Source organism: Podarcis liolepis, assembly GCF_965112155.1.
Source record: "Podarcis liolepis genome assembly, chromosome: 4".
Lineage (NCBI taxonomy): Eukaryota > Metazoa > Chordata > Lepidosauria > Squamata > Lacertidae > Podarcis > Podarcis liolepis.
Window position 1 is genome coordinate 39,347,560 of NC_139558.1, and position 25,536 is coordinate 39,373,095.

General features: G+C 41.0%; 1 protein-coding gene across 5 annotated transcripts in view; it reads right to left on the reverse strand.

The window, feature by feature from the left end:
- MID1 (midline 1) overlaps positions 1–25,536 on the reverse strand; it is a 261,929-nt gene that overhangs the window by 68,673 nt on the left and 167,720 nt on the right. Inside the window, exon 1 of one of the 5 annotated variants that reach the window (XM_083501937.1) lies at positions 3,909–4,053. The exons of the other annotated variants lie outside the window; for them this stretch is intronic. The gene's annotated coding sequence lies outside the window, so the exon portion shown is untranslated. Of the gene's footprint in view, positions 1–3,908; positions 4,054–25,536 lie in introns of those variants that run through there. 5 annotated transcript variants of the gene reach the window in all.

The following is a 25,536-nucleotide window of genomic DNA, read 5'->3' on the forward strand; positions in this document are numbered from 1 at the left end:
GAAAAGTTCAACAAATGGAGGTGAAGTTCAAGTCAACCTCTAATTCTTATTCATACTTGCTTTGTGGCGAGGGGAGAAAAACATTTGTCCCACAGAGACGGAGAACAATGTACCATTTGGTTTCACACTTATTTGCCAAAAATCTGTGGAACTTTCAGAACTTGCCAACCCAAGAGTTTGCTTGCTTCCCCCTTCCCCCCACATCTACTATATAATAGGATAACTGAAAATGGGTTAGAACACCGTTAACACAGTGGTTTTGCAGGCACCTCTGGTAATGGAAGAGGAAGGGTGACAGTTTTTGCTGATTCAAGCCCCATGTATCCCCAGTGGAAGTTGGCATTGGAGGTTGCAGGGGGGATGGACAAAAATGGCCTCTCTTCTGTCCATCCATTGGATCAAAAACCTTCCTTCCATAAGTGCAAGGCCACCAATTGGATTCCACCACCAACACGGTATGTAGTAGGGTAAACATTGTTCTCAGTTGTCTAGAAGGAGTCCATGGCATGATGTCCCCTCTCAGCAACCAAGATATTTGTAAATTGTTTGAAGTTTTGTGTGATAAGAGATCACCAAACACTGCGAACAAAGCCTACAAAGGTACACAAGAATAGAAAGAAATGTTCACCTGGCTCTTCCCTAAGGAAGGATCACACTTTAGGTTTCAGCTGAGAAACTGCCACTATCCATTTGCTTTACAGACAAATACTGAGGGCAAAGGACAGAGCATCACATTCATGGGCTTTTTTCCCTCTTAAAAGGTGCATTTTTGTGATAGAAAGAAGTTCTTACAGGAAGTCAGATAAATTTCGGTTGACACTCCATTACAGAAAATAGCATTACACATTATTCTGAGCCCATGGTTTTAAAACTCCGGTTCAGACTAGGATGTTTGGTGTGCATAAAACTAGCAGAACCAGCAATCTACAAATACAACCAGGGTTAAGGATCCATGTCTTAAGACACACATGCCAAGAACCAATCTTTATCTAATCCCTTTACCCATTTTGGTTAAAGACAAAACATGTATGGAATTCAGAAAATAACTGAAAGACAGGAATGACCAATAGGAACAACCTCATTATTAGTAGGTAACAACATCAGGCAGCTGCCAAGGCCCTGGCAGCCCCCCCCCCCCGATGACTTAGAATGTCTACAATTAAATTATTTCCCACAATGCCATGGGACAATGGAAACATTGTGGAAAATGATAAATGGCGGCTTCAAGTCACTTGGTGCTTACTTCAGTACTTCTGCTGGTTTCCCTATCCACCAGATAAACCAGCTGGGTCTATCAACATAGCAGAGGGCCACTGACAGCAACACAGAGAAGTCTGCCTTGCTAGGAGAGGATCTGTAATTACATATTGCCTCGTGGCATCAAGTAACAGAAGGTTTTCATGATTTCATTCCTACCCTAGTGCACTTAATGTGCACCATTTATCGGAAGAGCACTGTTGGATATAGCTCAGTATGAGACTTTTAATATCAGGGTTGGGGGGCTTGAGCCCCACATCAGGCAAAAAGATTCCTGCATTGCAGGGGGTTGGACTAGATAGCTATACCCTCATGGTCCCATCCAACTCTACAATTCTATGATTATGCTTTTATGACTTAAGAAATTAGTAGCACAGTGGGTGGCGCTGTGGTCTAAACCACTGAGCCTAGGGCTTGCCGATTGGAAGGCCCGCAGTTCGAATCCTCGCGACGGGGTGAGCTCCTGTTGCTCAGCCCCAGCTCCTACCAACCCAGCAGTTCAAAAGCATGCCAAAAAGTGAAAGTAGATAAATAGGTACCGATCCGGTGGGAAGGTAAACGACGTTTCCGTGCGCTGCTCTGGTTTTGACAGAAGCAGCTTAGTCATGCTGGCCACATGACCCGGAAAAACTGTCTGCGGACAAACGCTGGCTCCCTCTGCCAGTAAAGCGAGATGAGCGCCGCAACCCCAGAGTCATTTGCAACTGGACTTAACTGACAGGGGTCCTTTACCTTTTAGCACATTATGGTAACAAATGTCAATCCTTCCATTATCACTACCCATGGGTGGGGTATAAATAAAATGATGATGATGGTGGTGATGATGATGATGATGATGATGATGCAGGAAAACAACTTTCTCCTATAAAGGAAAGGCTGCAATCCAGAAGCCATTAAGGTGGAACCCAGTCAATTTTTCAACATATTTTTGATGAAGTCATTCGAAGAATGTAGTGAGTAAACCAGTGTAAAGAGGAACTAAGAAAAGCATGGAACAGTACTGTATTTAGCAGAATGAACCCAAGTCAAAAGATACAGATCAAACTGGAAAACTAACTAAAATCAAGTGCTACCTTGTTCAAGCATAAAATGCATTTTAAAGCATTTCCCCCACTAAAGCCCAGTGATCTCTAACTTCAAGCCGTTGACTATTATAGCAGACAAAAAATAACCACCATGCCATATACCGTACCTGGCCTGTTGAATTTATTTGACCAGGAATATTTAAGGCACAAACTACACTGAATGTAGCTCCTATTCAATTCACTAGGCCATGTGTGGGAGATATCATTGTATAGAACCATAGACGTAGTCTAGAAAAGGAATTTAAGTAAGAAAGTCTGTCTGCAAATCCTTTTTAAGACTCTGAGAGGCATAGTAGTTGGACATCCATTTCAATCAGCCCCTTCTTTCTCATTGGATCCTATATTTTTTCTTTTGGAAAAAGGTTATGCACAAATAATATATTCAAGAACTATTTATATTTGATCTCAGAATTTAATACTGCTATATTAAAGTATGCTTATTTTATACCTCAAAAACTAAAAGATAAAAATAATATTATAGGATTCAGTTGCAAAATAAAGAACTATGTTTTTCATCAGCTAGTATATGGACATCACATACATCACATAATAATCTAGCTATTAAGTATTCCTTGCTTCTGTTGGATGGGTGATGGCCAAGCAATTGGTTTGCCTAGAGTTGTGGGGAAAAGGCAGGGGAAAATAATTATGAGAGATACGCTGATTAAATAAATTTCTAGGTCAATTGGATCACTAATTCCAGGACCCCCACCACAACTGACGTCAAAAGCTCCAGCAAACATATAGCACCGAAATTACTCCTGGTCCTAGTCTTACTGATGCATTAGCCAGCATGACTGACTTAGACGAAAAAAGATACAATGATGTTAAACACCAAAACATAGTGCTGTTTGCCAGTGTTTACATTATGACCGTGTGTAAGGTCTGGGGAAATTGCTCTCCCCTAAAAAAAAGGACCTTGTGTCCAAATAAATACTTTTCGGACTGAAGCTGTGGTTAGACAGACAGACAGACAGACAGACAGACAGACATTTATTTCATAAAATTTATATATATTATATAGGCATGGTTCATCAATTACAAAAACAATAACAGAAAACAACAACAAAGCATTAAAAAAGAATCCATAAATTTTACAACTAGCCCTTCTCTTTCTAAACCATTGATCCATCTAGCCCAGTCATGTCTACTTTGAATGGCACAATTCTCTTTCTCATCACCTGCTGCCTGGTTGCTGAGACATATCTAATGCTGGGACCGTAGATTAGAAACCAAATTACTCAGAACTCAGATATTAAAAAATCTGCGTGGCATTGGGGAGACTCTGATTAAAATTTTATTTTTAACTCAAATGCCTCCTGACATGAACAAGCATCTGTATAAACTATTGAACATACATCACATGTTTGAAGACATATACATGAAATAAAACATTAGGGCGGTGTTACAAAGCATGCCAAGGCACCAGAAATAAACACAAGTAATGTTTACGGACATGTTTGCTAACCATAAAGTTGAACAGTATAGCCTATGACAGGTCTACATTTAAAACCTCTTCAAAGAAATATATCAACTAGTATACCCACCAGCGGATTTAGGCCCTACCTGTTTTTGCTGAAACATTGCTGTTAAATGATCACGCAGATCCCCCCCTCAGTAGATTGTAAAAAGCCAAAGAGGCCTGTGGAAGCCTCTGCTAAGCTACATGAATCCTGGACCTTTAGTGCGGCAACAGTGTACTTTGTGAGACAGCTGATACTGAAAGCACAACAGGAAAATCTACCCTACAATTCCAGGAAAGCCAGCTCCACCTAATCACCTCCGCCAGAGTTTAAGGACTAGAAAATGCCTCCGCAATTGGGTTGCCTTTTGTCACTGACACTAAAGCAAACTTTATCCTTTCTCTTTCAGCATTCAGCAGTTTGGAGTGAGAAAGCAGCGAGGATCAGATTCTCTCACAGTACGTCCATGTAACCCACCCCGACAATGATGGCTTGTAATAAGGGCACTGGGCTTTGCTGCCACATTATTTGAACAAGTGGAAGCTCAGCCTGCTGTGTAATTAATCCAGGGCTGAATAATGGATTTCAGTTCCCATGCCTGTAAGGGGAGACTGACCTGAACCAGCAAAACCTGTCACGCCACCAAGAGTTCAAAACTCGATTACTTTCTCATGGAAGATCGAGGCCTACTGGACAAATATCACACGGTCCAGTATTTGACTATTATATTTCTGCTAGTGTATATCTGAAACATTCCTTGTGCAAGTTCATCAGCCAAATGGCACCACAGTAATAAACTGTTAATATTAAAAAATAGACTTCTTTCTTTCTGGTGCCATTTAGGAAAGATGGAAGACTACATCTGACTCTCTCTTAAAAGCACTATAGTAAAGCAGAATATTATTAAAATTACATTACCCTGGGTCATTTTGCATTTAATTTTGAATCTATCCAGGAGGGGGCCTTTGAACTTTGCTGTGAACACACACACACACACACACACACACACACCAGTGAAACAGTGTCCCTTCATTTACAAAAAGGAATGGCTAACCTGTGACCCTTCAAATATTGCTGAACCACAATCATCATCCTTGACCATTGGCCATGTTTTCTGAGGGGAGTTAGAATCCAACAACATATGAAGGACCACAGATTCCTTACCTCTAATATATGACAATGGGGCGTATGGGGTGTTATGGGAGGGGAACACATCGTGCTCCTTCTGGCATAGTTTGTCCAACGCTTTGGTCCCCAATGCTGCACTCGGCTCTTACCTGTGGTTCCTAGAAGCTGTTGGCATGCAACAGCGGCCACAGCCCGAGAACAGCTTCCACTGGCCAACTAAACCAGGTGAGGTAGCTGATCAGTCTCAGAGCCCTGCATATGAGCAAGACCAGTAGTGGGCCCAACAGTCAAGAAGGTGGTTACTGTGACGAGCAGGTGGGGCTCGTCCATCTGGAAAGGTAGCCCATCCAAGAGAAGGAAAACTCTGATCCTATACCTTCACTGCCTTGTGGGACATCTCTGGGAGAAGAAAAGACTAAGGAGCAAACCCTACAAAAATCCAGAGTGGAATCCTTAAGACAGTTGGATGGCGTCTTTTACACCTCCTTCTGGCAATTCCTGTAGTCAAGCTCTGCTTTCCTTTGGAGGCCAAGAGGGCTTTTTTGTCATCTGGACAGCCCAGGACCTCCATACACACTGACCAGGCTTGTGCCCCAGGGAGATCTCTTCAGTGCTGCTAATGCAGTGGTTTAACTTCACCCCCAGAGGCACACTCCATTGTCTCTCGAAACAGATGGATACCAACAACAATATATGACATAGCCTTGACAGTCCAAGAACTACATGAAAATGTCCCTATATATTTTTTTGCGTATCTTCCTGAGCATTAGAATACAGACCAGACGGCTTTCAATGGATGTGTTAAAAGATTCATGTGAAAGTGGAAGCAGCAGGAATGAATTGCTTCCTTGTGTTCCACTTTTCATCTTGCAATGTCTCCTTTTTAAATTGTTGTCACAAAATTAAAAATGCATTAAATGCTTGGAAGAATGGATCCAAAGCAATGTTCCATTTGCTCTTCATTCCGGCAACAAGCTTGCATTTCATTTGTGTTACGGAGTAATTGAATTTCCTTCATTATTTCCTCTCTTATGAGAAAGGCCGGAATAGTGTGACATTGAGACTGCTACAGTTCTCCAGGCTAGATCTCATCATAGATGCACAATTTAAAAATAGCCAGTTAAAAGAAGTAGCGAAAATAAAAACAAATAGGGGACAATCAGCAGTAACCTAAACTGCCTGGGTAATAGTAAGAATTGAGACTTAGTCCACCGTTTTCATTCACATTGCATGCACATATAAGGAGTGCAGTGTGAGCCAATTTCTCATAGTGCAATCCCATGCCACTATGAGGAACGTGTGAATTAAACAATCATGGGGCAATTTAATGGGCATCTATATACAGAGATCCTTTTCTAGCAGAGTGCTAACAGGACAGGGAAAATACAGCATTATCACCCTCCTCATCTTGTTGTTGCCTGTCTCAGGCACACTCCCCAAAGATGTGGGCTCAAAGCCCTATATAGCTTGAGACCAGGATACCTAGAAGGTCTTCTCACCCTTTATATACTCAGTGGCAGTGCTTTTTTTCCTTAAAAAATGTTTATCTTTTTGACTCAAGAAAATCACCGTTTTATAGTTCAAATCAGGGAAAATAAATACAGTAAATGGACAAAAGCACCAAGATTAACAAAACGTTTAGGGGTATGCGTACCCCCAGGAAAAAAGCACTGCTCAGTAGTTTACTACACTCCACAAGAGACGGCCTCCTACAGATACCATCTTATGAGGTCTGCTCTGCACAATATAGAAATTGGGCCTTCAGTGTGGTGGCACCTACCCTTTCCATATGAAGCGGTAGTGTCTGTTGTCTGTCTGGCTCTTACTGAAGACCATTCTCTTCCAGCAAACGTTTTAAGTGGAGATCTTTATTTCGGTCTGCATCTGTACTGGAACTATTTTTATCTGCCTTCAAAAAACATCTGGAACTGCTTTTAATTGTTTTCACACCTTTTTGCTTTAGTTACAGTCATATTCTATAACCACGTACTTTATAGTTGTAACCCACCCTGGGACCTTATGGAAATCCAATAAATTATTATAAATAAAGTACAAATGCTTCTACAGTATACAGTTGGAAAAGGGTCAGGTGTTTTTCACCGAAGGGCTGATTTCATCTGCTACTTTTTGGTGTGAACCTAAAATGTTTAAAGTGTAGGAGTGGCCAACATTTGTTTGTGAACATTTATTTAAATAGATACACTTATCAACAGATCCAAGCACGGATTGGCTACAGTAGCCATACGTCACATATAGAACTGATAGAAAATCCAGATTTCCCTTTGCATAGTGTGCAGAGCAGCACAAAATGAATTCAAACGAAAGCAATATGGGAAAAAGAAGCCCATAAAAAAGGAACTCTGTTGTAAATAATACTGTATTAAAGTTCCCAAAATGATCCAAAACCCAGATTTTCTATAGAATTACACATACTTATTAATCTTGCTGAAGAAACCTGTGCATTATATCTGATGCAGAAAGATACATTAGTGATCGTGCCAGAAAACACTAGATTTTCTTTGTTTAGGAGACAACGATCTTTCAAAGTTAGCCAATAAAAAGCCCCATTTCCTTACAAAATATTAAATGAAGCCACTCATCTTCTTTAAAAAAGAAAAGAACTACACACAACTTCCTTTTAACTTATTGTATAAGCTTTGTTTTTCTACATTTCTGTCTGCTGATTGCAGCTATTTGTTCAGTAACTGGGTTTTCCTTACTACTTAGGAACAAAACCAAAAGTGTTAACTCTTTTGTACTTTGCTATTAAGGCCTGAATTCTAGTTTGACCACTTGAAAGGTAGGGAAGTGATCAGAGCATTACAGTTGAACAGGATAACAGGCTGCTCATCTGCAAAAAGGATATGAGGAAAAGCATTGTGCATCTGAAGGACTCTAAGAAGCAAGGTGATTCATATTCCTGACTCATTTACAGTTGACCATGAATTATAAGAAAGGTACTAGGATTCTAATTTAGCTTGACATTTGTACACAGAAGAGATTTCTGTGAACTTGTGCAAACAAAGCACATTCAGAATTGAGGCATTCTATGTCATTTCAATTATTCATTTAATTTATATTCACCTTTCTATGAAAATGTACCCAAAGCAACTAACAGCAGCATCACGCATACAAAATGGCAATTATAAAAATAGCACAATATAAAAGCAGAGAAAATAAGATCAAATGAAAAAAATATGCCAACATTGGCTAGCATCAATACACGCAAAACTACAGCAGGGATACATAACTACGTTTGCAGGATCTCATTTGGCCCCTAAAATTGGCAGGCACCTCCTCCCTGTTAAATATAACATACATTTTATCCTATGATGTCGAGTCATAGCCAAAGGGTTCTTCTCACATGTGAATAGCAGCATAATCCTACTAGAGGTCTTTGCCAAAGCCTTGGTTGATATTTAGACTGGGAGAGATGGGCTCAGGACTTGACACTGAGAATGAGTTGACAGTGCCAACATTGCTGGCCCTTCAACACTTGATGAGTTCAAAACATTAACTACTAAAACAGGGGTGGGAAACATTTATTTTTTAACTCATTAAGTGTCACATTCCCTTGGCGAAAATCTGTTAGGGTCCACATGCCAGTGGTGGGTAGGAACACAGCCAAAAAGTAGACACAGCAACTCTGTCTCACCCTCCCTTCCTGACCATCATGCTCCTGGGAAAGGATCAATCTGTCTGGACGTAGAACCTACCCCCATGTTGCATCTGTTTTGGCGCCTCTTCCCTATCATTCCTCTTCCCAGACTCCAGGTTCCCCCCCTCTCCTGCAACCCACATGAAATTAGGCTGAGGGCTGTATGTTACTCACCAGAAAGAAAATTTGTTGCCAGGGATCTAGCATTTTCCAAAGACAGGCTTTGGGCCTCTCCCAAGTTTATGTAATGAGAACCCAGTGGCCATGATCAAGTTCAATAAATATATTGTACTATAAGTAGAAGGAAAATGGAACTGGAGTACATAGCCTGTTAATTGACATCCCATGAGAAGCTTTGGCATAACCGGCAAAAGACTGTTAAACTATTTTATTTATTTAAGGAATTTATGCCCTACTCTTTAGCCAAAATGGCTCTCTGAGCAGCTTAAAAAAACCAGTATGAAGATGGTCCCTTCCCTCAGGCTCACATTCTAAAAAGACATTTGCCACTGTGTATTGTGGCATATAAAAAGGCTAATAGATTTATTGTGACATAAGCTTTCACTGGCTAGACACCAGTATCAGATACAAGATGGAGGGCTCTAATTCACAAAAAAGTTCATGCCACAATTACTCAGTTCATTTCTAAGGTGCCACAAGCCTCTCTCTGGTTTTTGCTGCAATCAACACACACTACACCTTCTGGAAATTGCAGTTCCTTTGTTTTTGTTCACAGTCCTTGAGATTTGAAAGAATATGAAATATTAACAACTGAGAGACAGCTAGTGTGATGTTGTGAAGAATGGTAGATCAGACTGAGAAGACTGTCTTAAAAATCAGCACCACTGTGTTGTCCCAATGTCTGAAGGGATCTCTGAAATCAGTGATGGCCTGGAGCAGTTGTGGGCTACAAGACCGAGATGACATTAGTTAGAAGGACTGCTTGGTGTCCCAGGTGGTAGTTTCATTCAGATGGGGTTTCAACACAAGTGTGTGGGTTCTACCCAAGAAGAGCCAGGCAAGGCAAGTTTAATGTAGGAACCTGGATAGCTCCATGCAGTTGTTCAGGCTGGGATGGCATATGAGCATATTCAAAATGATGCTTCAGGCAATCCCGGACTGAGACTTAAAAGGGGTTTTCAGCTCTGTCTGGGTGGTTAGCTCCACTTTTGCTGGAACATCCCTTTGCAGGGCCAAACCTTCAGTTTGGTTCCAACTGCATGTAGAAGCGCATGACTCCACTGGAGCTTCTGGGCCAAAATTATTGGACTTGGAAGACAGCAATGTAACGTCCTAAGGTTGGGGAGGTGGCAGCAAAATGGGGGCCTGTTACAGCGAGGCTTCTGGTAAGGTGGAGTCATCCAAGGCTGGCACTGAAGACAACTATATGTCTCATTCCCCAAACCTAAAGGGTCTTGACTCCAGGTTGCTAGGTAGCACATGTTGCTTGGAGTGCTTTTGCTCACCTTAGGCAGGTGCATTGACAACACTCATTCCTGGCTCTCAATTATTTAATGCTGCTATTGTTTTTCATATATTGGTTTATGATTCATTGTTTATCTTTGGTTTTTATCATTTTATTTTTTCCACTACAGTTGTGAACGGCCTTGACTGCTTTCTTGGAATTGGAACCCCAGGATAAAAATTATGAATCAAATAAACAACATGTTCAGCAATAAAATTCAGTAGCCATGGGTGGCACTTGTCTAGTATATGTGGTAGGCTTCGGTATTCTTGTGCTGTTTAAAAACATCATACAAATTTGTAACGCAAGTGGTTGTCCTTTCTGGTTAGTAAGAACTAGCTGATTGATTTCAGACCCAAGAGCAGGCATAGGCCCTCCAAATGTTTTGGGACTACAACTCCCATCATCCCTGACCACTGGTCCTGTTAGCTAGGGATGATGGGAGTTGTAGTCCCAAAACATCTGGAGGGCTGAGTTTGCCTATGCCTGCCCAAGAGGGGCCCAAGAAAATTAGGCACACAAATAAGCCCCCCCCTCTCTCTCTCTCTCTCTCTCACACACACACACACACACACACACATTTTCCCATTACAATATACAGCAAAAAAAAGTGCCTGAATACACTTGCATTTCCATTTTCCACATCGCCCTTCTCCTGCACTTGAATACCTCCATCCTCCTCAAAGAGAAAGGCATGGACTCCAAATGGCTGGGCAGCTGTACAAGTTCCTTCTTCAGATGTGACATCATAGAAAGAAGATCCTTTCCTCACCATATGTTACATGGTGTGAAACCATGTTTCAAGCTAGAGGGTCATTTCCAAGGGAGCGGGGAACTATTTGGAGTAAACATTGTGAGTTCAAAAAAAGCCAGAGAAGACACTCAGGCTTAGAATTAAAGCATTAAAGAAAAGAAAATAAGTGCACATCACTACAGCATTGAATGTGATTATTCATTAAATGTACATGGTGTTCGGGAAATAAAATTCTTCAGTTATTAAAACAACAACAAGATACAGCTTTCCTTCTAGTGAAAGCCTATGGGAAAACTAGCCTAGAACTGAAGCCACTCATTTGTACCAAGAACACTGGTTAGAGAGCCACAACTTTGCAATGTGAGAGCATGTGGAACCTGCAACGAAAATGGTGCAGTGTATCCTTCAGCCCACAAAAGGGGCGTTAGTGGTGGAGGGGGTAAGGCGATGGGGAGGGGGAAAAGGGAACACACACCCTTTTGCTTTATAGATTGGGTGAGGAATTCTGGAGAAGGGAAAAGGTGCACTTTCCCTTTCTTCTTCCTGAAACATCTCCACATAGTTCAAGGAGATTTAAAAAACAAACAAACAAACCATGGCATGTACAGCCCCAACCCAAATTTCCCCTTCAGGACCCCTTCCATTTTCCTTTTTTAAAAAAGAAAACAGTTTAAAACTTGCAGGGCATGTATTTTGGAAATGTTTTGTACTTCTGCATACCTTAGGATTCATGAGCCTATTTCATTGGCCGCCTTGTTTCTCAGTGGCCCTGTTTCGCTTCCACCCCTGTTGCCACTCAACAGCCTGAAAGAGCTTGCTAAGAACGAAGCCAACACTTCAGCTTCAGGAATAGAGGTGAAGGGTCAGATACAATTCAGGAGATTCAGGAAGACTACCTGAGAACTTCTGACCTCTCCTTCCCAGGGATGCTTGTAAAGACCACGCCTGCAAGGTGATAAGCAAGCCACAAACAGAAGAAGAGGTGCCAGAAGCAACACAGAACAGTACAGCAGGATGACTGTATTATCATAAGCAATGATTCACAAGTGCCATTTACGGGTACTGATGGCGGGTAAATCAGAAATATCAAAATCTTGGAACTTCTTTAACTGAATAATGGCTTGTCATGGAAAATAACAAAATTAATGAAATAAACCAATTTGGTCAGAATTAGAGAAGACTTTCCAAGAAATTGCATCTCCCTCCCCCCCAGTAAAAGTGGACTAAATGTTAATTATTTTACTTATCCTTTCGGTGATATTTGCTTTCTGCAGAAAATACCTCACTTTTCGCAGGAATGGCATTAACTATATGTACAAGTAAGAAATCATACAATTAAACAAAAAATTGTACTCTTCAGGCATGTAAAGCAAATCCAGGTAAACAAGGGCATGATAATCTAAACCAAGGATGAGAAACCTGCGGCTCTCCTGGAGTTGCCGTACTACAAGTCCCATTACCTCTGGCTATGCAGGTGGGGACTGATGGAAGTTGGAGGGTCACAAGTTTGCTATCCCTGATCTAAGCAAAGGCACTCTGGTCCAGAGCAGTGTCCCGATACTGATATCACCTGCAGATTGCATAAAATAACCAGCAATTGAGGGCATGGTCATTGCTATCTCTATAAACATTCTGGAAGTACTATATGAGTTCAGCAAGAACAGAAACCTCTTTCATGATGGCTGAGCAGATAACAAACCTTGGAAAAAGTACAAATCATATCAAATAAATCCCATCAGAACAACAACACAATGTCCCCTCAGCTTCACATTGCAATGCCAGCTGGGGTGGGGAGTCCACACTCTAAAGACAGGGCAAGTAATGCTTATCAAACTGCAGCTGGCTGGAAAGTTAGTTCTCTTTTAGGAATTAAACTCAAGTGGCAAACTGTTCTCCACACAACTGGCTTGCTTATTACTTGTGAGGAACATAAGTGCCACTAGGGCAGCACACTGATGTAAATATCATTTACACTTCATATTCTCACAAAACCTGCAGCTAGGAACCTTTTGAAGTTTACAACTCCCATCTACAATACAGTTGCAGATCTTGTTACCCATGCGCTTCTAATATCACCTCGCTTCATTTTACTTTTTTTATTTTAAGGAATAAGGGTCTACTCAGCTTGCTTTTTCCTTGCACACTTTGTGATCAGAATAAGTGTATTAAGTGCTTCAGTTTGCAGATGCATAAAAAAGATCAATATGTGTTTCATTAATACAAGAGGTGGGTAAGGGAAAAACTAGGCTGCGAAGTATGATGTTCACCTCCAAGCTACAGAAAGCACTCGATGTGCCTTGCAGAAAATTACAAGTTGAGGGCACAATTGTGCCCTCTGATACATAACACACCCCATTTCGTAATACCTCTGCATCTTTATGTACATGTTCAGGAGATGCAGCTGTGACAGTATGCCCAAGGCAATGATTTAGAAAACACTTGCACCTAATGGAAGCCCTAGTTCAACTTACTCCAGTGCAATATAAATAATTCATTTGTAGATTGCTGACTGAAAAAACATGGCGGCTGGCCTTCTTGTGTCATGATTCCATGAAGCCCAGCGGGGTTCAATCTATAAGAATTCTGGCTGCCCCAACAGTGAAAGGCAGTGCCCTTTATGGACATCTGAAGGCTTGGGGAAAATATTATCAGTTGTGTGCAATGTTGGAAAGTCTTTTTTCCCTTGCCCAAGGCAGGATGTCACTTTAGCTCTTGTGATATTAGCTGCTGCTTGCATAAGATAAGGATTCCCGAGTAATTCCTGTGGCTCACTTCCAGTGTTCCTCTTCTAAGTAAGACGCTGATGTGAATCCTCCTCTGCACATTCAATATTCTGACGAATGAAGAAAGTTCCTTGCTCCACACTCCTCAAAGCTCCCCAGCAGGGCTGGCCCTATCATTAGGCAAACTGAAGCAGGCAACTGATTTTGAATGCTATGGAAAAAAACCCAAATGGTTAATAATAATAGTTGTTGTTGTTGTTGTTGTTGTTGTTGTTGTTGTGTCTGGAAGAGGCAGACACACCTGTGGAACTTCTCTGCCTCAGGTGTTAACATAACTTGACAGGGCTTGGGTACTCAGCACCTTGAATTGGGAGGCTGACATTTGCTCTTCTGCTTCAGGTAGCAAAATGTCTTGGACTGGCCTTGTAACACAGCTCCAAAAGAGGTGCTGAAGACAAGTGCATTTCCATTTCAGCCTGTGCTCTTGAAGAGCAGAAAGATGCAAGAACCATCACACACTGCAGTACCCAAAAATGAATTCCTCAGAGCTATTGCAGCTGCCTTTAAAAAGCAGCAGTTCCACATTTGCTCTGAGAGCAGCCAATCTCCTCTGACTAGTAAAGGTGGCTTCTAACGGAAGAAATATTGAACTGGATAGTGAATTGAAGTGGATAGGTTAGGGGTTGGCAGTGCCCTCTGCAACTTTCTCCAAGAGCACAAGACACTGCCCCAGTCCTCAAAGCCCCACCTGCCATCACCCACTGTTTTCACCCTTGTGGAAAGACTTCGTAAGAACATGCAGAAGAGGTCTCTTCTCTACATTCCGGCATAGGCCTGCCCATGCTTGCAGATAGTATGAAGTAAATCTACCAAACTGTTCTGTCAGCAAAATGTTATCAGAAGATGTTGTGAGTGCTTAAAGCTTAAGGGCATAATGCTATTACGGAGCAGCTGCATCATCCATTTTATACAAAACGCTGAAGAAATGCTTTTTAAGGATGGGCAGTAAATATGGTGATCAAGCCATGATCACGAAGAAGACATTTTCTCTTCTCATTAGCATGGGTGAGTTACGTAAGAAAGTTTGGCAAGCAAACAATAGAGGCACTAAGCGCTAACTTAAATTAGACAGCTGCATAGCCACTGCAAAAAAGTTAAGTGCTTAACGGGACTTGACGCTAGAGGCAATCATGATTTGATAAAGTTGACTAAAAGAAGAACTATAGGCACTTTAGCATACTTTAAAACAGAATGGAAGAAGTCCTTCTATGTTTGTTGGTTATATAAACAAAGTAAATTGAAACAGCCTGCACAACTGAATTTACCTGTATTTTACTACAATAATAACAAAGTCTAGCTTTTTCTTTCCTAATGCTATCCACCTACCAGTGCATAAGCAATATTGCTGAACTTAAGAACAATAAACTTTGCATTCCGGAAATTAGAGTTGAAAAATTACTATTTTATAAAATCACAAACACAGAGGGGTGTTTATGTGTGTGTGTGTGTGTGCGCACACACACACATGTGTACAACACACAACATTTTTCAGGATCACAGACTGGCATTTCCTTTCATTGACCTGCACTTCCTTTGGCAACCATATAGTGATGTGTGACTCATTAGGAATACAGAAATTGTTCCTATGTGGCTGCCTGTAGAAGAGAATGATTCAGCCTCAGCTTTCTCAATCAATTGATTTTCACCAACCCTTGTTTTCTTTCTTTTTTCTTTTTTTTAATAAAAGAACTGCTCAGATGCCATCTATCTGTGCACAGCTCCCCCTATTTCTCCTCTTCTTTTGTTCCACTGCTTGTGACCTGATAAATCAGCATGCATAAGTAATTCTGGGGATGGGAGAGTATTAAGCACTATCCTGACTGGCAGCATCACAAATTAATCTGCGGACAATTCCAGCAATAGCTCCATGAACTTTAGACCTCCCGGGTTACCGGACCCTAAAGCCCCCTTCTTATGCTCTGCATCACACTAAAGCCTTCTTTAGTTTGTGGGAAACATCTTTTTATCTATATGTTTAGATGCACAGATGAAATGAGCTGCCATAATGCAGTCCTAAAAGCACAAAGACAAGCTTTTCCTCAAAAAATAATTTAGCAACACAAGCCCGGGTGCTTCTTCACTGAAAACCATTAAATCTTCTGAAGTCTCCCCAAAAGGCAGCCTAAAGAAATATTCAATAAATATATGAATAAATGCACAAACTAGCATTTAATAGTATCTACGGAAAGTGATATAGTAGAAATAGCTCATTGAGAAACAAGCTTTTTTGGGTTGTTCTACATTTCCTTTTTTGCACTGATTCAACTAAGAAAGTATTTGGCAAACTGTTCCAAAGCAGAATAATTATGTTCAGCTAAAATGACCTAGCTTAACAGATCCCACAATATGACTACATCAGGCAGTGGCTTAAATTTTTCCATACCGACTTTATCTTTGGTGCCATGTTAAGCTGAGATGGTCATGCAACTGATACCACCATTTGGACTGCTCAATGAGCTGCAGGATCTTGTCTAATTTTTCTGTGTTGCAGTTTCAATGAGACCCATTCCCATGAAAGCATCCTTAAGATTTCAGTTTCCACGCCAAAACCAAATTTTATTTGCAGGACTTTTTGAGGACTTTCTCTGATGAGGTTTGAAGCTTCAGGTATGGTCAGGGAAGGACTTTATAGTATTCACAAGTTAGTCTTCAAGAGCATAAATCAACAGGTGCTTTTGCAATGGTGCTAAATCAGATTTGTCTAAATGGGGTGTTTTGAGTGGCCACACAGGATAGTCTATCGTTTAGGCATTATCTCATTGTTTCAGTTATGCATAGCAGCATCTGAGTTTGCCAAATGTCTACTGTTTGCATCTCTTATTACAATGCCATGCCATTTCAATGTTCACTAATCCTCAACTTCCTTCCTGGAACTATGACCTTGTTTTCTACTCTCTTTTATCTCTTATTCTCAGCTGAATAAATCATAATATGTTATGATAATAAGATTCTCTCTAAGTGATAGACTTCAAAGCATTAAAATTGTTCTTCTTTCCTTCCCATGCTACCACAGACTTTATTAGTTTTCCCTTAGAGTGTGTAGACACACACACACACACACACACACTCCAAAGCTTAAGCAAAACATAAAATAACCTAATTGTTGCAGATAACTACCATCTAACATTTTGAAACATGGTAGCGTAAGAAAGGGAAATTTTTGAACATAAATTGCAGCACCCTTAGATGTTCAAATAACATCTGAGTGTGTCATATCCTGACTGAAAGACAGGATTAATCTACTACCATGCCAGCCCTCCCAGACAAGCAAACTCTTCCTACACCTTGCTCAACCATAGCAACTGAAAGACAAATCTGACAATAAATTTAAATAATGTTAGGGACTGCAAAGGCAGGTGCGGAGGAGACCTGTGGGAATCTATTCACCTCTCACACATATGCCAGTGACTGTGGACCAGCCAAAACCTAAACACTTACTTCTGGGTGAGTAGACTAGATCCTGAAAGAAAGCAACATGTTACTTACCACATATTCCCTGCTCTGTGTTAATTGTCCAGACTTTATGTACAATTATGTTTTAACTTCCGCAGGGTGGGCTTCCATGGCATAAGAGCTGCATCTTTACCCAAAGGCTGCATTGGCTGAAGACATGAAGATGAAGCAATTTCCCGAAAGTTTGCTGTAGTCCCCATCCCGCTCACCAAGTGAACTGAATCTTGCGTCTACACTACTGCAGACATCCCTTATTGCCTTCTTCTGTCACCTAGACAGAAATGCTCTAATACTTTCCTTCCCACGGAAAACTATTTAAACAATGCCTTCCTCTGACAATTGCCTATTGTCACCCTGATGGTTGTGCTGTATAAGCTTCTCTCCCCCCACCCTATTTTATTTTCAGTTCATAAGGTCATGTTCAAAAATGTATAAGAAAGAAATTAAAATGAAAAGGCTGCTTTCATGACATCTGACTTCTGCCTATTCTATTATCTGGAATGTACTGGTAGGATAAAATTGTACAATTCCAGATTCTGAGACCTATGAAAAATGGAGTTAACCTCGACTTAAATGCTGAATGAGGCCTGAGAGCAACCTTAAAGAGAAAATGCACAACATATTCTTACCATATAGTGCTACAAGTTCAGACACCTGTTGTGCTGATAGACATGCTACTATAGAACTGTCTTCAGCACAAGCACTCTAAGAGAGACCCTTAGTAAAAGTTCAAAACCAAAATAAAAAATTGTCACAAGTGCCTACTTTACATACTATGTAGGAAAGCTATAAATGTGGAAAGATTCTATAGTGCTTCAGAAACCTATAAAGCCATGCTATATGTCCTCCTTAGTCCTGCAAGTACTAAGTCCAAGCTGCGTTCCTAGGGCTGACACCTTTTTCTTTACCCTTTTAGCGACAAGAAAAGGGTACATTGGATGGTTTAACCACATTAATGTCACATGTACACTTCCCTTCTTTTACCCAATGCTATCTTTTTCCTTACCTCCCAGCACACCAGTGTCCTGATAAGGCCCACAAGTAGCTATTTCTAATAATGTGTTTTTTAAGAGCCACATTTTGTACCATATATGTATAGTTTATCCCTTATGACAGAGCTTTCTGAAAACTGTATTGTATAAAAAGCCAAGCACCCTTGCCCTTGGTCTTAAGGTGTGTGTGTATATATTCCTTGCTGCTCAGACTCTAGGCTGCTAGCTTTCATAGATTTGCTTGCAGATATGCTACTGGATCTTGACTGATAGAAGGAAGGAGGAAGGTGATTATTACTTGCATCTACAGTGGACGTTCTGCTGGGCAAAGTGGTTCACCTAATAGCAACGCCAGGTTGATAAAGTTGTGTTGCTGGGTGCCCTTAGCAACACAGCAGTAGTTGGCATCTGTAGGACCACAATGGCGCTCTATCTAGTTTGTTAAAAATAATACAGTAGGGGCAGTTCTCAGCCTTTACTGATAGTTGCACTGTTTAGACAGCTTCAGTAAAAATGCAATGATCAAAACACGAGCAAAAGCTAGACAGGTGACCAATTCTCAGCTGTCTGTTCCAAATACTGCACACTCAGAACCCAGCTGATCTCCAATCCACATTTGCCATGAAACAAATATAACAAGAGACACTGTTGCAAGCAAATGTAAACTTTAGTGTAATTATACATCAGCACTGGATAACAGGCAAAACCTCTTAATACTTTTTAACTCTGCAGCTTTCCCAGCATCAAGCTATACTGAGGCCTTCACTCTGCAATTCAATTTTGTGATTCCCCTCTCCCCATAGCCATTCTGCTCCTAATAGTAAGGTTAACTGAAGTCTGTTGTCGCTGTCAGAAAAAACATGCTCTTTATTAGCATGGGTTTATATCAAAGTTTTGATAATTCCCAGTGATCTAATCCTATGGGCTTTTCATTATGCTGTAAGAAAGAAAATTTTTAGCTGTCACTTTGTCTAGTCATTAACAAAATTCTTTCAAGTGTTGGGATTCCCACTGAAACCAATTTAAATTTCTTTTACAAGATTTTCCTGACGCTTGCTTTCAGGTGTGACATGACAGCTGTATTCCTTTCATGTTTACTCAGAAGCCAGCGTTAGATCAGCGTGGACTTTTCAGGCTAGCAAACAGCCAGCACAGTATTCTCCCAGCCCGGGTGCAAGGATATGGATGGGATTCTTTATCTTACTGATCACATTTATATGCTGCCTTTCTTCAATAGAGCAAAAGGTGCCGTGAATCCCATGTGATCTCCAGTCCAGGCACTGACCAGACCTTGGACCTGCTTAGCTTCAGCAATGGGGTTGCATCATGGTCCTTCAGGCTGAAGGTGGACCACCAATGCTGGTCACTACAGCTGCACTGTGCTCTGCACTTTTTGGACCCCCAAAATACTCCCCCCTCCACAAAGGGCTAGGCCCCCAGGGGCTGGCAGCCCTGACTGTATCTGTCTTCCAGCCTACCAAGATGGCATGGCCTCTGCCTGGAGTTCTGGTTCTATCCTTCTCCTTCCCAAGAACCCTTGCTCCAAGCAACTCCTCCCAGCTGTCTGCTCGCTCCCAATGCCTTATCCAGCCCTCTATTTTTCAAAAAAGGGCACATTTTCCCTGTGCAACATCATGCCTCCTGTAACCTCCCTCTCTCAATTCTGCTATTGTCTTCTGCTAATTAGCACAGAGCTGGGGAGGAGGACAGCACCTGCATGGTCAATTGTTCTCTAATGGGTTAGTGGGTGGTGTTGTGATTTAAACCACTGAGCCTCTTAGGCTTGTTGGAAGGTCAGTGATTTGAATCCAGGGTGAGCTCCTGTTGTTCTACCCCAGCACCTGCCAACCTAGCAGATTGAAAGCATACTAGCGCAAGTAGATAAATAGGTACTGCTGTGGCAGGAAGGTAAACAGCATTTCCGTGCACTCTGGCACTTGTCATGGTGTCCCATTGCACCAGAAGCAGTTTAGTCATGCTGGCCACATGACCCGGAAAGCTGTCTGTGGACAAACGCCGGCTCACTCGGCTTGAAGCAAGATGAGCACCACACACCTTTGACTGGACCTAACTGTCCAGGGGTCCTTTACATTTACACAATGGGCCGGCACTTAGTTCTCCTTGTGCTCTTAACAGCATCGCTATCCGTGATCTGAACATGGGATCTAGTTCAGCCTGTATGTTAAATCTACCGCTTGGCATCTTCCCTTCAATGCTTCAAATATCAGCAAAATTCTACTCTATTTATAACATTCAATAATTCTCACAGCTATGGGTGCCCTTGCACCCTCAACCTCTGTTACCCCAGATCTGTAACAGTTATTTTTGCTTAGCCCACTTTTATTGGACCAAGACGTGTAATGTCAAATTGTCACTCACTCAGTACGTTTTCTTTTGTGTCAATCATTAACTGTGCTGGGCCTAATGAGAAAATCTCACCTTTCCCCAGACCACTTAAAAACTTTCATGGAGTGCTGGAACATGCATATTTGCAACCCCATACTTTCTCTCTGGTCTGCCTGTTCCTGGAAAGGGGGGAAAGTCAGCCATATTACTAGAAAATTGCTGAAATATTCTTATGGATGCTTATTACAACAAGAATTAGTTTGGGAAAGCGATAGACAACTGTTGCAGGAATTCTCTCAAACTTGCACCAGTATCATAAAGCTTTTTTTGTTGTCAGGAATATGATGTGGGATACTGAATGAAGAAAATGGGTCCAGAATTCAGCATCCTGAGCATCACAGCTTTATTTTACCTTTAAAAAATAATGCTACTAATCCTCAAAATTTGAAGATATACCTGAAAGTGTGAGTGCAATGCCAGGTAAACTCTCAAAAGCCAGAATAGGTATTGTGTGCTGAACACATTTTTCAGACCCTGATAGTAATTGTGGTGCACTGACAGCTTTCAATAGCACCGTACAGAGGAAGCATAATCTCATTTGTCCCAATGGCTTGTAATGACCTTCAGGATGATGCTAGACACTGCTCTTTACAAAGACGAATGATTAATTCAAACTCAGCTCATACCAGCCAGTGCCCATATTTTAAAATAAATCTTCAAGACTCACTAACTACTTTAACTTAATGTGATTTTTTTTTCTTGTCCATAGTCTATTTACAAGAGTTGACAAGCAGAGAAAATGTGTGGCCGATGAGTGTCAGACTTCAAAACTGCAATTAGTTATTGACATGCAAGCTGGCACATCACCAGCAAAGGGAGCTTGCCATTATAAACCAGCCAACATAAACTTGAACAACTTTCTTTTGATTAATTCTCAAGGACTTGGCAAAAAAAGTCTCGGAACTACTTACCCAATGTCAACACAAATATTAGTTAAGCAATTGTCCATGTTAGTTTGAGGCAATTACCAACCTCATGACCCCCCATAAAAACAACAAACACAAAACTGTTGAAAGATTGATTGATTAAATTTCTAACGTGTGTTGACATAGCATGGTTTCCTAAAAAAAACAACAACCCATGAACACACACCACAACCAATGTTAATTTTACTTGTTGCTCCTTAAACTAGTGAGACTCATTTTGTGTTTTAAGTAATAATTGGATGCAATTAAATTAAAGTTGCATATTCCCTAAATTACTGTTTAGGGGATATGTACAGTATTTTTTGCTCTATAACACGCACCCGACCATAACACGCACATAGTTTTTAGAGGAGGAAAACAAGAAAAAAAATATTCTAAATGAAACAGTGGATGTATGATTTTTATGGTTCATGCTGTGGCCACAGACATGTGATCTGACGGTGAGTTTGGGGTAGCCCAATGCAAAAATCCTGAGGATCCATGTGGATCCATTCTTTGTAACCACGTTTTAGGTGGGGAGGGAAGGAAAAGCACTCAAGGGACAAGGAGCACACGTGGGGTGTGTAGAGAAGGATGCTGCTAATAATGCAGGCGAGGGGTATAAGAGGAGAAGGCTCCTCTCCTCTCCTGCTTTGCTCCTTTGAAGCAAGCAGGCTCTGCTTCTCTCCCACCTCCCTGGCTTAGCGAGCTGAAAAACTTTGCTGCTATTTAGCAAGTTGAGTGGGGAGGAGAGAGGGACAGAGAGCCTGCTTGCTTTAAAGGAGCCAACTCGTGTAAGCGGCTCCTCTCCTCTCCCACTTTGCTCCTTTAAAGCAAGCAGGCTCCCTGTCCCTCTATCCTCCCCACTCAGTGGCTCTTCTCCCGCTTTGCTGTTTCAAAGCGAGCCACGGAGGAGGGAAGGAAGGGGAACCATGGATCCTCTGCTCACAACTGCAGCAGATCCCCCCGCCATCCGTAGGCATTCGCTCCATAACACACACAGACATTTCCCCTTACTTTCTAGGAGGAAAAAAGTGAGTGTTATGGTGCAAAAAATACGGTAACTTTTAAGGTAGTCTGGACTGCAAGATTCAGGTGCAATCTCAAGTCCACCCTAAAATTTGACCTTGTATGAATAATTTGCAGTGCACTCAATTTTATTCTCTTTATGAACTGATTTAGTGGATATGGCCATTTTGTTTTCTTTTTTCTCAACAAGGTTTTGTTTTTCATACAATATAATAATAAAATTAATATTTAAAAATCATTATTTTTTATTTATATGCCATCCATCTGACTTGGTAACATCAACCATTAAAAGCATCCCTGAACAGATGTATTCTAAAAGTCACTACTGCGCCACTACTGAGAAGGCCCTCCGCCTGGTTCCCTGTAGCTGATGCAAATACACCACCATCACCAGTGTGATCAGAAGATGTGTTGGGAGTGGGGCACGGCTACTGGGCATCATCCTCCTTCCACCTCACATGTTCATTTTGCTAAATTTGACTGAGTGGAAATGGCCACCTGGGTGCCACATAGAAGCATGTTGTTGCATGGCATACTAATTTAGATCCTAGGTCAGTCACCAAAGGTTGCCATAAGAGACCATGAGAGGAGCCCTCCTGGATCAGACCCAAGGCCCATCTAGTTCATCCTCTTTGTCCCCACTTGTTATTGCCAGCAATAAGTATCCAGAGCCATATGGCTTCTGACAATGGAGATGTAACATAGCCACCTCAAATGGGAATAAATCAGCCAGAATGCTAGAATTGTAGAGTTGGAAGTGACCCTGAGGATCATCTAGTCCAACTCCCTGAAATGCAGGAAAAATCATATTGACTACATTGTAATTTACTTTACTTTACTTGACTACATTGTAATTGACTACATTGTAATTGACTACATTGTAATTTACATTGTAATTTACTTCAGAATAAGCATGGGATTGTACCTTGCCCTGCTGTTTAACTATCAAACAAATGAAAAGACACAGAAAAACCTAGTTTTGCTTCAATAGTAACAGAAATAGGACATGTAAACATTCCTTCCCTTTGTCTCCATTTAACAGTCGAAATCTATTGCAATTTGGTAATATAATAATTGTGCCATAAATGTGTTAAGCCTAAGTATGTTGCAACTAATGATGGGAGCTCTAGTTGATGAAAGCTTATGCTTTAAATAAAATTTGTTAGCATTTAAGACTGTTTCAGTGCATTCAGGAGTTTGAAGGAAAACTCAAGAGATAAACTATTCTCACACTCAGCATAAATGTCAAAAATAATAATATAGCATGGAAGACATCATAGCAATAGCAGGATCAGTTCACATCCTAATTGCACCCGTGGCCTTGTTCATTATTTAATTTTCATAAGGATTATATGGAGGGATGTAGGAGAGGATTTTAGAATTTCAAAGGTGATTTTCTATATATTTTTAAGACAAATAAATGGTTCTTTTCACCAAAAGCAAGGACATGTTTCAAAACAAAGCCTAGTGGCTTTTTCTTGTCCTATATCCAGATTGCAATATTTTGCCTGAAGGATCATACGACAGAATAAGTAAACATATAGAGTATTAGGAGAATACTGCAATGCAAAAAAGGATGTTAAATTGCTCATCCAAGGGAGTGACATAAGTAATACTGACATAATTTCTAAGTAGCAAAGCAAAACTAGGTCAAATCACATTGACCTATCTAACGTAAGAAGCCATCTCCCCCCATCCCCCATTAGAATTCACTATGTAGATTGTGGCTGCAGGCATTAATGTCCTCTGTTATCGATGTGTATAATGTTGTCGCTCTCCTTTAATATCTTATCACCATATTGGTTTAATCAAACCAAACACAACCACAGCCCACTTTTTAGCATTTTTAACTGCAGAAGAAATCCTTAGCTGAATTGCTTTGTTTGGCTTCTTTCATCACAATACAAAACATAACATTAAAAACCCTTTTAATAAAGGATTTAACCCATTTTTTAAAACCATAAGTCTCAAAGTGAAATTAATGCAGTGAATGGGTTTCATAGGTCTGATACACATTAAAGTTACATCATTTACCACTGTCTCTGACATTGCCACCCCACCTCCCCAATTATTAACGTTGCTTTTAAAAGGAAGGGATAAACTGATTAATTGGTCTAGCAAAAGCAGGCTAGTTTGGGCATTGTGAACTGAAATCAGGACCCAAGAGGGAGGTGGACCAGAATGCACATATCTTGGGATAATCACCCCAGAGCCAACCATTTGTTTCACTGTTCAAGACAAGAAAGCAAAGGTTGAAGTGAAGCTCATGGAGAATCAGCAGCCCATGGCAAGATCAGGCATTCTTGGTTCACCTCTCTTTCACCTAGGATAAGTGACTGTGTCAACAATAGGAGGGCAGCATTCTCTAGTAAGTGGAGTTCACATTCCATAGAGAAATTGACTGGCCTTTGAATGACCTAGGACAGCTAGCAAGTAAGCACAGCTGCAGCACCCTGGAAATTTTTTGAATGAGAGATTGTCATCTCAGGACAAAAGCCCTGGGACAGCAGTTTTCACCTACCATTGTGCACAAGGGCTTCTTGAGGTTCAACATGGTGAGACATAAATGGAAGATGCTGCTCTTAGTTTTCAATGACTGTCATGCAAGGGTGTACTGTCTTGTAAGCACATTTGCGTAGTAACCAGCCAAATGTTGCCTACATTCTAGCAGTGCGATTCAGTTCTCCTTCACACACGCAATACTGTGTATGAAGCTAGAATTATTTTCCTGTGCTAGCTGTGTGTGTGTGTGTGTGTGCGCGCGCACACATGTTGTCTTCTCATGTTGCATATGTAATTCCTGACCAACTGCCTGGGTTTTTTAATGCTGATTCTCAAACTTTGTCATAGTGAGTCTAACTAAGATTGTCATCCTTATGCCTTTCATAGTCAGCTGCTACTGCGTAGAAACTGTATAGCTTGAAGATACTGTCAAATTCAACTTCAGCTAGAAGCTTCCCTTTACAGGAGGGATGTATAATGGCTCTGATTTAGTGTTTTACTCTCTGTTCTTATTATATCTGTTGGTGGGCTGCTTTATGGAACCAGAAGGTGGACTATAAATATTTTAGGGCAGACCAACAGAAGTTTTTAAACAGATAACCTTTGTTTGAGGTCACTTCCAACTCTATAATTCTGTGATTTAGTTGCAAGTATTA